Source organism: Galeopterus variegatus, unplaced genomic scaffold (genome assembly GCF_000696425.1).
Source record: "Galeopterus variegatus unplaced genomic scaffold, G_variegatus-3.0.2 Scaffold1753, whole genome shotgun sequence".
Classification (NCBI taxonomy): Eukaryota; Metazoa; Chordata; class Mammalia; order Dermoptera; family Cynocephalidae; genus Galeopterus; species Galeopterus variegatus.
In genome coordinates this window covers 152653-169713 of record NW_007727864.1, presented here as the reverse complement: position 1 = coordinate 169713, position 17061 = coordinate 152653, and positions in this window count along the sequence as shown.

Sequence of the window (17061 nt, the reverse complement as noted above, 5' to 3'; positions counted from 1 at the left end):
AAAAGAATCAAGTCACCTCTAAGGGAGCCCCCATCAGACTAATTGTGGACTTCTCAACTGAAACCTTACATGCTGGAAGAAAAAGGAATGATATATTCGCAATAATAAAAGAAAAAAATGCCAGGCAAGAATTCTACCTGGCAAGGTTATCCTTCAGAAATGAGGGAGAAATAGTGTATTTACCAGACAAGCAAAAATTGTGGGAGTTCACCACCCCACAACAAGCCCTGCAAGAAATTCTCAAGGGAGTCCTGCATACATAGTCTGAAAAACAATAATCACTATCACGATACACAAGAAACAGCAAAACCTGTCATTAAAATGAAAATGCAAATGAGGAGGAGAAAGAAGCTAAGTCACACCACCCGAAAAATCAAACTAGCATTGAAGATGAAACATAAAAGGGGAAGAAAGGAACAAAAAATATTTAAATCATCTAAACAAAAAGCCATAAAATGACAGGAGCAAAGTAATACCTGTCAAAAACAACCCTGAATGTAAATAGATTAAACTCCCTATTCAAATGACACAGACTGATTGACTGGATTAAAAAGCTAGACCCAACTGTATGCTGTCTTCAAGAGACTCACCTCACCTGTAAGACACAAACAGACTACAAGTAAAGGGATGGAAAAAGATATCCCATGCAATGGAAATGAAAAATGAGCAGGAGAAGCTATTTTTATATCAGATAAAATAGACTTTAAACCAAAAGCCATAAAAAGAGACAAAGAAGGCCACTGTATAATGATAAAGGGATCTATCTAGTTAGAAGACATAACTATCATAAATATGTATGCACTCAACAGTGGAGCACCCAGATATGTAAAGCAAACACTCTTAGACCTAAGAAAAGAGATAGGCCGTAATATGATAATACAGAGTGACTTGAACACTCCTCTCTCAGCATTGGACAGATCTTCCAGGCAACATATCAACAAAGAAATAAGGATTTAAACTACACCTTAGACCAATTAGACCTGGCAGATATCTACAGAACATTTCATCCAACAACTACAGTATATACATTCTTCTCATCAGCTCACGGGACATTCTCCAAGACAGACCACATGGTAGGTAAGAAATCAAGTCTCAGAAAATTTTAAAAAACTGAAATAATTCCAAGTATCTTTTCAGACCACAATGGATTAAAACTGAAAATCAAAATCAGGTGAAACTCTGGAAACTATACAAGTACATGAAACTAAACAACATGATCCTGAATGACCTATGCATCCAAGAAGAAATTAAACAGGAAATCAAAAAATTTCTTGAAACTAATGAAAATAAAGATATATCATACCAAAACCTGTGGGATACTGAAAAGGCAGTACTGAGAGGGAAGTTTATTATCAAAAAATTTCTTGAAACTAATGAAAATAAAGATATATCATACCAAAACCTGTGGGATACTGAAAAGGCAGTACTGAGAGGGAAGTTTATTACACTAAACGCTTACATCAAAAGAATACACATGCTTCAAATCAATGACCTAATGCTAAACCTCAACAAACTAGAAAAACAACAATCCAGTCCTAAAAGTAGTAGATGGAAAGAAATAATTAAGATCAGAGCAAAACTAAATGAAATAGAGACCCCCCCCAAAAAAATACAAAAAATTAATGAACCAAGAAGTTGTTCTTTCAAGAAGGTAAATAAAATAGACAAACCACTAGCTAGGTTAACAAAAAAAAGAAAGAAAGAAAGAAAGAAGACTCAAATAACAAAAATCAGAAATGAACAGGGTGATAGTATAACTGATAACTGATACCACAGAAATATGAAGAATCATTAGAGATTATTATAAACAACTGTATGCCAACAAATATAAAAATCTGGAGGAAATGGATGAGTTACTGGACTCATACAAACTACCAAGACTGAACCAAGGCGACACAGAAAACCTGAACAGACCGATAACAAGCAATGAGATTGAAGCAGTAATAAGCAATCTTCTAGCAGAAAAGCCCAGGACCAGATAGCTTTACAACTGAATTCTATCAAACCCTTAAAGAGAAATTAATACCAATTCTGTTCAAACTATTCCAGAAAAATTGAAACAGTAGCCATTCTCCCAAATTCATTCTATAAGGCCAGCATCACCCTGATACCAAAACCAGACAAAGGTGCAACAAAAAAAGAAAATTACAGGCCAATATTCTTGATGGACATAGATGCAAAAATCTTTAATAAAATATCAGCAATCAGAACACAGCAACATATCAAAAAAATTTTATACCATGATAAGTGGGATTCATCCCAGGGGTGCAAGGATGGTTCAACATATGCAAGTTAATAAATGTGATATACCACATCAACAAAATCAAGGTAAAGAAACCATATGATTATCTCAACAGATGCATAAAGAGCAATCAACAAAATTGAACATCACTTCATTATAAAGGCTCTCAGCAAATTAGGTATAGAAAGAAATTATCTCAACACAGTAAAAGCCATATATGACAAACCAATTGCCAATATCATCCTGAATGGGAAAAATCTTGCAGCTTTTTTTTTTTAGCTTTCAACAACACAAGGATGTCCACTCTCACCAATCCTATTTAACACATTATTGAAAGTTCTAGCCAGAGCAATCAGGCAACAGAAAGAAATAAAGGGCATCCAAACTGGAAAAGATGAAGTCAAACTGTTCCTGTTTTCAGAAAACACGATCTTATATATAGAAAAATCTAAAGACTCTATCAAAAAACTCTTAGATATTGCAGGATACAAAATCAACACCCAAAACATCAGTAGTGTTTTTATACTCTGATAATGAACTAGCAGAAAAAGAAATCAAAAAAGCAAGCCCATTTGCAATAATCACCAAAAAAACACAATACCTAGGAATCAATTTAACCAAGGAAGTGAAAGATCTCTACAATAAGAACTATAAAACACTACTGAAAGATATTAAAGAGGACACAAAATAATGGAAAGGCATACAGTTTTCTTGCACTGGAAGAATTAACATTGTGAAAATGTCCATCCTACTCAAAGCAATCTACAGATTCAATGCAATCCTCAACAAAATAGCAATGACATTCTTCGCAAAAATAGAAAAAGCAATCCTAATATTCATATGGAACAACAGAAGATCCTGAATAGCCAAAGCAATCCTGAGCAAAATAACTAAAGCTGAAGGCATAGCACTACCTGACTTCAAATTATATAACAAGGCTATTGTAACCAAAACAGCATGGTACTGGCATAAAAACAGACACTCGGATCAATGCAACAGAATAGAAAACCTGGGAATCAACCCACATCAACAAAAAGGTATTGTATACTTCCAAATAGTTCGAAGAAGGATTTTGAATGTTCTCACACAAAGAAATGATAAATGTTTGTGGTGATAGATATGCTAATTACCCTGATTTGATCATTACACAATGTAATACATGCACTAATGTATTACATTGTACACATGTACTGAAATATCACCACACACATATGTACAATTATTATGTGTCAATTAAAAATAAAAATTAAGAAAGTATTCTCTATTATGGCATTCATGAAAAGTAATGTTGAATTGCTTAAAAAGCTTAATTTATTTCAATTTTTATGTTTATGTTTTGCTAAAACTATTTATTTTTTAATCAGACTTCTTTTGAATGCATGTCCATGTTTACTCTGTTCCTCTATTCATTCCTATGTTGCATGTTTGTAGCTTGTCATTATTACTATGAGCACTGAGCAAAAACCCATATGCCATGTATGTTTTGAAATCTTAAATGCCCACTTGTTACATTTGTATTAATGATAATTGCACATAATACAAATTTTACAATATTCAGAAAATTTTTCATAAGAATAATTACCACTAATGTGCCAAACTCTTCTAAAGGAATCAAGTTGTATTTCATTTGAGCAGTGTCCCTTTAAAAACTCCATTAAAAACAAGCATTCTTTTTTCTTTGACATTGAGGCTTATCCCTCAAAGTAGACACAATACAATCACAACAGTGTGCAGACTTGGACAACCCAAATCCCAGAAATACCTGTGTGCAGGTGTAGCACTTGCATAACTTCTGGAAGCGGCAGCCCTTAGGGCTGAGTTTGAAAATTATGTCATTGTGATGCAAGAAATTGTACAAATGGTAAAAAAGGATAATGATGAATTAAAACAGCACTTTTACATAAGGATTATAGGTGCTAGAAGAGAAAGTTGGGACAATGTGTTAATAAATAGCTTAAATAATGATAAGCAAAATCTTTTTTACCTTCCTGTCGCTGACCTGTTTATCTGGCAGTTGGTCTCGTAGCTGAAAGCACATTTCATGATTGTGTCTAAAGCCATCAAGTTGATGTGCTCAAAAACGTCTATGGTTGTGTCCTTAGTCCTGCAGATCTTCTCCCACTTATCCTGGTGCAGGAGGTCAAGATCAACATCGTCATCATCACCAGACTGCCTTTATTTGAAGGCCCTTCCCTGGCCCTGCCCTTATGATCTAAGGGAGACAACCCTGACCCAGCAGGAACCAAAGGTCTCATGAATAAATAAGCCTCGTGCTTACTCTGGGCATGCAGAAGGGGAACATGCACACAGCTGAGTGAGAAAGAGCAGGGAGCAAACTGCATTTCTAGTAAATGGCTGAGGTAAGGATCTGTGCCCTTTTAATTATTACCATAAATCTGCTTTCAGACAGACCACAGTTTAATAAAAAAGACAATCTCTGATACAAGACCCATGATTACAAGAGTTTCACCAGGGCTTCCTCCGTCTTCATCCCCAACTTGCTAGAAATGCCACCACTACTCTCGACCACCATAACTGCACTTAAAGTTAACTTGGAACACATTCAAACACATTTTAAATTCAGAAGTGGGGGACAGAGGGAAGCTGTGAAGAGGAGTGGCTGCAGGCAGCTGGCTCCCAGCCAAGTGCAGCCTGTGCCCACTCGACTTCCCCACAAAAAAAGATCTTCTAGCACTGCCTGAAATGCTTTGCCTGCCTTTTTTATTTTTTTTTTTTGTAGAAATCGATGAAAATTTATTTCTCAATTCAGACATTGGTATGTTCTTACATTTGCATGTGCTATCTCATAAGCAATCAAATCAAAAATTTTTTTTTAAAAAATAAGTATTTCATAAATATAAATAATCTCTCCCTGATCTAAGAATTTGTAAGTTTAGATGTTTCTATGTAGAGGGCATGTTTATGTACTATGTTGTGACTAAAGTTTCAGTAGGTATTCTCTACCTTCTTTATTCAAATCACTCTACATCACTTTGATTCTCTGAGTAAATATAACACTGGGGTTATATTTTCCCTCAATTTTAAAGCAGTCTCTTGGAAATAACCCTCAGTTTCACATCATTTAAATTTGAGTCTTAATGCTACTCTAAATATACCTCAAAATAAGATTTTCTCTCATAAAAAAGCACTACTAGTGTTTTTGTTTTTGTAAAAATAAAGTGTGCAATACAATTAAATGCTTGCCTTTTAAAAATTGTCATAAAGTCCCCAGTTGAAAATATATTTGTCATAATAAGCATGCTTTGTGTAAAAATACAAATAAATAGAAATGTCTAAGTTCAGTCCACCCTGTATTTGTTGAGCACCTACAGGCATAAGCTAGGTGCTAAAGAATTGGAGACCTTGAATAAAAGACAAAGAGGGTTTTAAAACTTCTGTTGAAGAGTCAATTGTTTCAGTCAGATAAATTTCAGCAGAATTATACAAGTTCTACTGAGTAGAAATGGTGAGTTTCTAAGAACCAAGTGGAAGGGTGAGGTTCAGAGCTTGAGGCACACTTCAGCATGGGGTAGAAGTGTGAGAGGAATCTCAGGAAAATGTGGGACTAAGAAATGAGGAGACAGAAGTGACTGCTAGAAATAGAGATAAACTCAAATACAACCACAGGCAAATCTGAGATTGTGCTGAAAGCTGAACAGCACAGAGGCAGAACAGGACTCCCTTTTCCTTCTCTAGCCTGTGCCTTGCTGTCTCTAGCCCACAGGAATTTTCCTCTACAATGTCCTCCTGTCCCTTTGGAAGGTGCAGGTCAGCTTCTAGTGATCCTCCACTGCCTACAAGAGGAAACAAATCTGCAGCCTTGATATAGACACTTATCCTGTGCTTGGGCATTAGGCAAGTCCATTCCAACCTCCAAACTTTGTTCATGCTGACTCACTCTGCCTAGATTCTCTCATCCATATTATCTACATACTCAATTCCAGCTCATATTTCATGTTAAATCTGAGTCTTCTCTGAATCTGATGCTGGCTTCCTTACCTGCCACCTAGAGCACTTCCTGTCTGAATCTCACTACTTGGTTCTTGGTTTACTGCCTTAGCATCTCAAAATATACCTAAGACAAAGGACGTGATCTTTTTTGTTGTTGTTGTTGTTGGTATTACCCAAATACAATAACAAAGGCTTACATAGACCACCTATTGCTCAGTAAATACTTGTACATTGATTAATTTCTAGAAATCATTGACTTTTGACTTTTCACTACCCACTAGATGCCTACTGCAGCCCCTGTTGGGAGCATTTTGCAATGCACCAGAGCACTTTCCCCCTTCACTTACCAGCATCATGTTCACAGACTGGGCCATCACCTTGACATATGTTTTCAGGATGTTAAAATGGAAGGCAGGAGTTAGTAGGCGATGGTGCTGGAACCACTTGGGCCCTTCTAGACTCAATAGTCCTTTTCCTGGAGAAATAAAAGACATAGACATTCATGCCATTTTATTAGATGAGATGAGGAAGGGGAGATGAGGAACACAGACAGCATGGAGTGACTGTGACCCACAGGTAGTCATGAAACAGTGGAATATCATATGTTATCACGGAGGTGAGTTTTGATGCTTACATCTTGGATGGATATGTTTAACATGATGAGAAAGAGTTTTAAAGTTTAAGTTTCAAAGTCAGTTAACATGGAAGTGCTAATCCTGAAATCAATTGCTACCTATCTAGTAACTGAGTAAGTTACTTAACTTTCTGAGGCTTGATTTTCTCAACAATGACATATAATCATAAAAACCTACTTCACTGTGTTGCTGAGCAGATGAAATGAAGGTGCATACATAAGGTATCCAGCCTACTCCTTAACTCACAGTAAAAACACAACAAATAAATTCATCTCCTCTCCCCTCCCAACCTATGCATAAAATATAGCATTGTAGTGGGTTGAATTATGTTCCCCCATAAATCCCTGAAGCTTGAGTTGTGTTCCCCAAGTTTTATATATTAGAAGCTTAGCCCCTATTGTGACTGTTAAAGGGGGAAATCCTGCTATTGTAATTGAAGGTGGAGCCTTGAAGAGCCGATTGGATTGTAGGACCTTGCAATAGTGAATGGATTAATAATGGTGGCCGGGGGCGTGGTTCTGAGGGCTTTACAAAGAGTGAATAAGGAAGCTACTCTCTCTGCTCTGCCATTTCACAATGTGATACCCTGCATCACTGAAGTCACCACCAAGACCCTTACCAAATGTGTTCCCTGGACTTTGGACTTCTCAGCCTCAGAAACTGTAAGGAATAAATTTTATTTTCTTATAAATCACCCAGTTCTGAGTATTTTTTATGAGCAACAGAAAGGGACTAATACAACCATAAACACAAATTCACAAGGAACTAGACAAGAGTGTCCACTCTGTCCCCAGATATCTCTTCTTGACCCCTGGTCTGTGAATGATACAAAGTAGAAAGACTTATCAACGCTTTACAATCGTCTGTTGTCAGAATAGTCATTACAGATCTGGCCTTAAAAGAACTTTAAAGCTTATTAATACATATGATAGAGTTTTGATGTGTTGTCCCCGCCAAAACTCATGTGGAAATCTGATCCCCAATGTAGCAGTGTTAGAGGCTCTTTGAGTCATGGGGGCGGATCCCTCATGAATGGATTAATGCTCTCCCAGGGGGAGGGGGGCCTGAGTGAGTTCTTGCCCTATTAGTTCCCATGAGAGCTGGTTGTTTAAAAGACCCTGACGCCTCCTCTCTCACTCTTGCTTCCTCTCCCCATGTGATCTGTTTGTACCCGCTGGCTGCCTGCCACTTTCCGTCATGAGTAAAAGTAGCCTGAGGCCCACACCAGATGCAGCTGTCCTAGAATCGTAAGCCAAATAAACTTCTGTTCTTTATAAATTACCCAGTTTCAGGTATTCTGTTATAGCAACACAAAACAGACTAAAACAACATTATTGACAACATTCTCTGAGCGCTTACAGCATGCCAGACTCTGATGCATCATCTGGAGCTGGTGCAGTGCTGCCCATTACACTGAGTGCTGAAAATATGTGTCCTTTATTCCCCACAACAACCCAGCAGTGTGACTCTTACCCTCGTTTTTAAAGATGAGGAAACTGAAGCATAGAGAGATTAAATAACTTCCCCAAGATTACATTCATCTAGTCAGTGGGGGTGGAGAACAGGATTCAAATCTAAGGGGTTCTGAATTCAAGTCTCTATTCTTTCACTTAATTCCTTTCTTTCCTAATATAAATGCCAATTATTATGACTAAAGAGCCTAATTTATCTGCTCACAAAATATTGCCAAACTGTATTTTGGAGCAAAATTTTACTGATTTGCATATGAAAATAAAGAAATTCCAAAAAGAAAGAAAAAGATGTAAGGAAACAAGAAAAAGAAACAATAATAATAGTAGTAGTAAAAAATGGGAATGGCCACACTGCAGTTTTAAAGGAGGGACAGGTCAGATTCACACATACGCTGCCTTGAGAATGGGACCTGGGGAGAGAAACTCATGAGAGGGCTTTCTTAGAAGTTGTGCTGTGTTGACCTTAGAGTTCCTCTTTGACTTTCCCATTAGATAACTTTCAGTATAAATCTACCTTACTTTTAATGCTTTTGAATTTAGATTTAAGATTCTCAGGAATTGTCTACTATGAAAAGAGGACTTCAAGTGAGAGTGGTTTACCCTCTTAATCATGCATACATACCAAGACCTGAATTTTTGAACTTGTACACATACTGGGACTTGGGATCTGCAGAGTCAAGCAGAGGAAACAAAAGACAGCGTTAGAGAGAGCCTTCAAAACCAGTTAGTCAGTGAGGGTTTCCTTCATTTGGTTGCACTACCCACAAATAGTGAGCAAAGGGAGCCCAGAGCTCACTCCCTGCAGCCCTTGGCAGCCCAGAGAAAACACAAGTCATTGTTCATATAACAGAGAACAGCAAGACCCATGAGGGAGAGGAGTACACAAACCCAGATTCTTCCCTTGTTCACACTTCCTCCAACAGAAACAGATCGCCTGAGGGCCAAGGATGGGGTGTGTTGCTGACACTGAAGTCAGAAAACCAAGAGAGGCAAAGGAAGCATAAGCCCCTGGTGAGTTTGATAATGCCAACTGGGCTTTAACATACACTGAGTACAAAGGGACCTTGGAGTCCTGAAATAAAGGGACTGGGGAGGATGTGGGAATCCCCTTCAGTACAGGTAGGAAACCTGCCAGCCTGCCATGCATGCCCCAGTGTCTCTTAAAGGCCTAACACTAATCTTTGCTTCAGAATTCTGGGTTCTGTGCATTTCACTCCTAGGAGAATTAGGTCCCTGACATTTGCCCTTTTTCTTACCTGTTCTGCTCAGAAATGTCTTTGCATAATCTGGGTCATAGATATAGAAAAATACCTGAGGGCCCAATCCAGCGAGGGAAGGCATAAGGATATTTTTCAACAACTTCCTCAAGCTTCTCCATTTTGTCATCCTGAAGAAACTGCAGTGGAAAAAGTAAAGAAAATTAGAGAACCAACCAGGCTGGAATGTCTCCTCTTACAGACACAATCTGAGTTCAGGGCCTGGATAAGGTTGCACAGACAGAGGAGCCTGACCCCTTTTCTGGAAGTGAGTGCATATGCTTTCTTAGAGATTTCTAAGCTTGAGGGATCATTTTCTAAACAAGGTACTGTATTTACCTTCTCAATAGACGTATATGTTGTGCCCCCAGACCAAGTCACTGTGGAATGACATATACGGTGAGGTATTTTCCCAACAGAGCATGACATGAGCCGAGTCACACTCTCACCTGCCAACCTCCCAATATCACACACTTAGATGAGGAGTGGGGTCTGCAGGCCAAAAGAGATGTCGTTACTATGTGGAGGCAGTTAGTCAATTGAAAATAACACACCGTCCAGCTCACTGTTCCTTCCCCCTATTCCTCTCTTTAATCATTGGTCATTGATTCTTTCTCATGACCTAATAGTAAATACTTCTCTCTAAAAACATGTCAATTCTATCTACAAAGAAAATCTAATTCTTTCCCAATACAACGGTAGAAGGCCTGTTTATACAGGTGTGTGAAGCTTGAAACAAACTCAAGTCCAAAATTCTCAGCTTCTAACATTTATAAATTACAGTACAAATAATACCATCAGAGAAGGACATTTTGCTTTTATAAGCAGATTAATAATGGCTCATTTAAATAGTCCTCTAAATCATCAAAAATAAAATTCATTTAACTTTGTTTCGTGTGTGAAGTGGAGGGCACCTGCATGCATGTGTTTGAATGTGCATGTCCATCACTTGAGCATGATCAAGGGGTCATCCCCACCTGCAAAGAAATCTCAAGGCTGGCAAATTCTTCCTTGTGTTCTTATCCTCAGAAGAGGTGGAAAACACTGGCTCCCAATTTCTTCTGTTATCAGTAAGCAACTGTAACCCATGAAGTGTTCTCTGGATAGTTTTAGGGCTATTAAAAAATTGAATATCTTGAAATCTAGTTCCCAAAATGCTGCAGTCTCTTTTTTGCTAACATTCTCACAATCAAGCCAGTGACAAGCACCCACTGACTACCCAGAGAGGTGGTTTCCAAGTATGTGAATATTTATTCACTTATTCATTCACAAACAACAAACAAACAAGTATTTTCTGAGTGCCTATTGCATGTGCCAGGTTTAGAGATACAGAGAAATATAAAAGACTTCCAGGAACATGGGGGGCCAAAGGTTCCCAGGGCACATTCCCACCCAGAACATCAAAATGGGCCCACCCAGCCTACAGCTCTTGCTGCTGCTTATACTGCTGCTGTGGTTTAGCAATGCAAATCAACTCCCAGCACCCAACCATAGGCTCCTCACAGAAGACTGGCAGATAAGATTATGGGGGTCACTTGGCTGTCCAGAGGTAGAGTTTAGGAATGCTAGTCAGAACTCACCTTATCCTCATGGCCTTCAGAGATACGGTTTCAAAAGTTACAATTTTCCCCCTGCCCAAGTCATTTAGTGACTGAGAGAGGGACAGGAACAGAATGCTATGTTGTAAGATAAAGGGAGTGACACCTGCAACCCCAAAGATAAGAACAGAAGGCTGTGGAGCACTTGCAAATCTTGCACTTCCTCAGCCTTTCTCTCTCTGGCATAGTTCCACTTTATGCAAATCAATAAATGCAATACACCACATTAATGAAGAAAGACAAAAAAGCATATGATCATTTCAATTGATGCTGAAAAAGCATTTGACAAAATTGAACATTTCTTCATGATAAAACCTCTTAACAAACAAGGTATAGAAGGTATGTACAACAATACAATAAAAGCCATATAGGTCCAAACAACAGATAACCCCATACTGAATGGGGAAAAGCTGAAATCTCTCTTAGATCAGGAACAAGACAAGAATGCCCACTTTTACCACTTCTATTCAATAGAGTATTGGAAGTTCTAGTGAGAGCAATTAGACAACAAAAAGAAAGAAAAGCAATCCAACTTGGAAAGGAAGAAGTCAAACTGTCCCTGTTTTCAGATGAATAATCTTATATATAGAAAACCCTAAAGACTTCACCAAAAACGACTAGAACTAATAAATTCAGGAAATTTGCAGAATACAAAATCAACACATCAGTGCCACTTCTATATAATAATAGTAAATTATCTGAAAAAGAAATCAAGAAAATAATTTGTTTTACAGTAATTACCAAGAAAAAAGATACCTAAGAATAAACAAGGAGGCAAAAGTCATCTACAATGAAAACTATAAAACTTTGTTTTTTGTTTTTTGTTTTTGTTTTTGTTTTTTGGATTAATTTTTTAATAACAATGTTTTTGGGATACAATTCCTATTTAAAGTGTACAATTCCTATTTAAGGTGTGCACATCAATGCTTTTTAGTACATTCACAGAGTTATGCAGCCATCACCACAATCAATTTTATTTATTTATTTATTTATTTTTTTACATACACAGGATTTTTATTAAACATACTTTGTGAGAAAAAGAACACACTAAAGTGCCAAATTTCGTGTCAGATAACTTAGTAAATATAATGGTGAAAAAAATCAAAGGGGGAAACATGATTTAAATAATCTCATAAAAGAGCAAGAACATATCAATCTTCATACAAGAGAACAATCTTCAAAATATAAAAGGGAAAGAAATCTCTTTTATAGAAGAATATATTTCAGAATTCCACCTGTTGATCATTTCATTAAAAAAAAATTCTATTCTAAACACATGGGCAGTCTCACTCTTACCAACAAGGATGTTTTAATCAATGGTAGAAGGGGGATTTAGACTACTCATATACAGAGATAAAGTGACAGCATTTTTGTTGCACAGCATTATTGCTTACTGACACTAACAGTGGAATATGGAGGAAATAGATTTCTGGATTCAATTGTTAGCAGAAAAATTAGTCTACTGCTAAAAATTAAGAAAACAATAGGTTTCAAGCTTTACCTATTCCCAAGTAACACAAGCATTAACCAAACATTGCCAATTTGTAGGAGGCTGTGAAAAAAAAAAGTGAAAATACTCTTTTGAATATTAGCTTTATGTTACGTGCCACTAACGATAGTCAATGGGCTTGAAAACTATAAAACTTTGAAGTAAGAAATTGAAGATGACATAAATAAATGGAAATATATCCTTTATTCATGGATTGGAAGAATTCATATTGTTAAAATGTCCATTCTACCCAAAGTGATCTACAGATTTAGTGCAATCCCTACCAAAATACCAATTTCATTCTTCACTGAAATAGAAAAAAACCATCCTAAAATTCATATGGAACCAAAAAAGACCCCATGTATCCAAAGTAATCCTGAGAAAAACAAAGCAGGAGGCATTAAACTACCTGACTTCAAATTATACTACAAAGCTGTAGTAATCAAAACTGCATGGTACTCATATAAAAACAGACACATAGATCAATGGAACAGAATAGAGATGCCAGAAGTAAATTCACCTACCTACTGATCTTTGACAAAGGTGCCAAGAACACACATTGGGGGAAAGACAGTCTCTTCAGTAAACAGTGCTGGGGAAATTGGATATCCACATGCAGAAGAGTTAGACTAGACCCCTATCTTTCACCATATACAAAAATCAACTCAAAATGGATTAAAAATTTAAATATAAAACCCAAAACTATGAAACTACCAGAAGGAACATAGGGGGAATCACCCGCAACATGGAGCTTGTTAAAGATTTTTAAAATAAGACTTAAAAAGCACAAGCGGTAAAAGCAAAAATACACAAATGGGATTACATCAAATTAAAAAGTCTTTGCACATCAAAGAAAACAATTAACAGAGTGAAGAGACAACCTGCAGAATGAGAGAAAGTATTTGTAAATTGTACATCTGACATGGGGTTAATATCAAGAATATATATATACATATAAGGAACTTAAACAACTCAAGACCAAAAAACCCTAATAACCCAATTGAGAAATGGACCAAGAATCTTTTTTTCTTTTTTTTCCTTTTTGTCTTTTTTCGTGACCAGCAACGGGATCGCAACCCTCGGTGTCGCGCCCGCACTGCGCTCAACCAGTGAGCTGACCAGTCTCTGTATGGGATCCGAACCCTCAGCGGGAGCGCCGCTGCACTCCCAAGCACCGCACTCTACCAAGTGCGCCACCGGGCTGGCCCATGGACCAAGAATCTTAATAGACATTTCTCAAAAGAATACATACAAATGGCCAAGAGGCATATGAAAAAATTCTCAACATCACTAATCATATACAACCTCCAGGGAGACCCTTACTTCAGCCCTGTAAGACATTCCTGCCTAGGTGCTGCCATACACCCAAACCTTCATGAGGTTATTTTTTTGATTCTGGAATACATAAACTGGAATAGATATACTCAGCAATTGGCAAAGAAGACTGAGCAGAACTTAGAGAGTTGATGTCCCAACTTCATTGGGATATTCCCATATGTCCCCTTTCCAGTGTTCCCATTCCTTCCCTTTACTTCCCAATTACAAAATTCCAATTACTTCCCAATTAATGCTTTCATGTTAGTAGAAGACATCCTGCAAAGTTGGGAATTAAATTTGTTTTGTAATTCAGACACTGGCAGGATGAGACTCTGGGTTTAGTTTTCAGAAATCTCAACCGTGTAGCCCAGGGAACCAATCTGGGAGGGCTTTGTTCTTGGTTGCAACTTGAGTGATGCAGGGTATCACATGGTGAAATGGCTGACCAAAAGAGAGACTCACTTCCTCACTGGCTCTCCTTATAAAGCCATCAGAACCACACTCATTACCATTATATCACCAATGGATTAATTCATTTACTAGGGTATGGTTCTCGCAACCTAATCACCTATGCAAGGCCCCACCTTTCAATTACCCTAATAGGATTTCCCCACCTCTTGACTCTCTCAGAGTGGGGATTAAGTTTCTAATACATAAAACTTTGGAGGGCACAATTCAATCCATAGCAGTGGTCATAGGGGGACTGGAAGGCCCAGGACACCACTTTGTTTGGACTCCCCATTTGCTGTATCTGAAATGATGACAGAAGGCCAGAGCCACTCAGGAACCCAGCATCACCAACCAGCACCAAGTCCCTGGGAAGGGGAGGGAGGAGGCTGGCTAGGCAGGCCCTGGGAGCTTCCCTCCCTCCTCCTGCATCCCTTCCCCTGAACATCCCTGGGTTCAGGCCCTCTCCAGCCCCACAGTCACTGCTCTCAGTCCAGGCCACCTTTTCCTCACACCTGGGTTAGCTCAACAATCCCTAACTGGCTGCCTTTCTCTCATCTGGTGCCTGCCACCAACCCTCCAACCTGTACTGCACCCAAAAAGAGCTTTCTTCTGCATGCATTGAAGCTTTTTCATTATGAAAGAAAGACCTACTTGTTGTGCAATAGAGAGATCACCTTGATGCTGCCCCCATTGAGTCCTGCAATACATTCTTATTGAGGACCCACAAGAACAGGGCTCTGTTCTATAAGTCTCTGGGGAATGACACGGACATTATTCTACCCTTTAATTCTATGGGGAAGATGGATAATGGACAAGTAGGCAATTAAATGTAATAATCACAGCCAGTACTAAGTGCTGACAAAGAAATAAAGACTGTACTATGAGAGAGACTAACAGGAGGATCTGCTAACATAGGGTGACCCAAGAAGGCTTTTTGTTAGAGATGACATATAAGGTGAAACTCAAAGAATAATAAGGGTCTGGCCGTGTGAAAAATAGGAGATGGACATTCCAGGTGAAGACAACAGCAAGAACAAAGACTCTGGGGTGGGAAAAATCATGGTGTCCTTCAGGAGCCGCCCCATGGTAGGATAGTCAACTGAGATGAGGTTGGAGAGATATTCCAGAGGGTAGTGTGTGCTCTATACCAGCGTATCGTAAAGATAGAAGATAATATTTGAAAGCACTTGGCTCCATGCCCCAGCACATAGCAAGTATTATATTAAATGAATGATAGTCAGATATTAGTAAAACTGGAATTAGAAATTTGAGATGATGGTCCTGATTCTGACTGACTGACTTTGTGAGCTTTAGAAAGCCATTTAACATGTTCTCTTGTCTGTAAAATAAGGTTATTAACACCTGGTACGTTGAGGAGTTGCTGTGATTGTGCTTTACAAAGGTTAAGCCCTATGCAAGTACAGGAGGACATTTTTTGAGGTTTTGCTGCATGCCAGCACTGTGCAGAATACTAAGTTAGGGAAACCTCACCCTCTCAGAATCACCTCTGCCTCTCATTCCAGGAGGAAGTGGTGGTGCAGAATGTTCCTGGCCAAAAATAAACATGAGAGTACTGTGCCTGCCCTCAAAGGTAAAAGAAAGTAAACATTTGAATTTTAAAAGCTTGTGCCTAAGAGATACAGTTTTTATAGAGGATTGAAAGTAAACAAGGTATGTAAAATTGCATCAGGATCAAACTCTTCGTATCAAATCCAGAGAACAAGTTCCTGGGGTCATCTACCCACAGGAGTAACTGCTTCAAGCTGCCATCATTGGGTTTAACTTCCTCCCTCTCTGAGTTTGTTTGCCTGTACACTTAACCAGGGAATATACAGCAATAAAAATATCTTTTTTAAAAAAATGTGGCATTCAAAACTGAACCTAATCTATTAACAATGTTGATCTAACCAGTTAAACTTTGGTTGTACCCATTCTCTCTCGCTCGCTCATTCATCAAATCAGTAAGAATTTATGAGACACCATCAATGGACACAGTGCTCTGTTTCATGGGAAGTATAAGGACATGGAATGCCTAATTACAACCTTCCAAGAGTCTAGTTAAAGAGTCTGGACACCAAATGAATGGGAAAGATTTTACTTGTTTGTAAATCTTGACAATGCCAAGTACAATTTTTCTGAGAGGTAAGATCATACTTACTCTATACACAATTCTATGTTCTGCTTTTATCACTTTATTATAAGATTTACTCATGTTCTTAAAATTTCTCCATCAACCTCATTTGCAATGACTGTGCTACATCTAGCCACATGGTTTGCCATACACTTTCTCACAAGAACTGTCCTGGAAAGTGAGGCTTTCATTTATGCCAATATGTGGAGCTGATAATCTGACACATCTTTCTGCTACTTGGAAACACTGGGTAAAACATAGCAAACATGAAATGCCCCCTGGAAAGGTTGGGTGCTGCCACCTGGATGGGGGCTCAACTGAATCTTCTCCTTTATTTGAATGGTTAGCAGCAAAGTCTCTGGAGCCAGACTACCTGGGTTAAAATCCTGGCTGTACCTCTTCCTAGCTGGGTAACTCTGGACAAGCAGCTACCCTTTTTGTGCTTTTGTTTTCTCACCTATAGCATGGGGATTTTTTAAAAAGCTCTTTTGTGTGGTTTTTTTTTTTTTTTTTTTTTTTT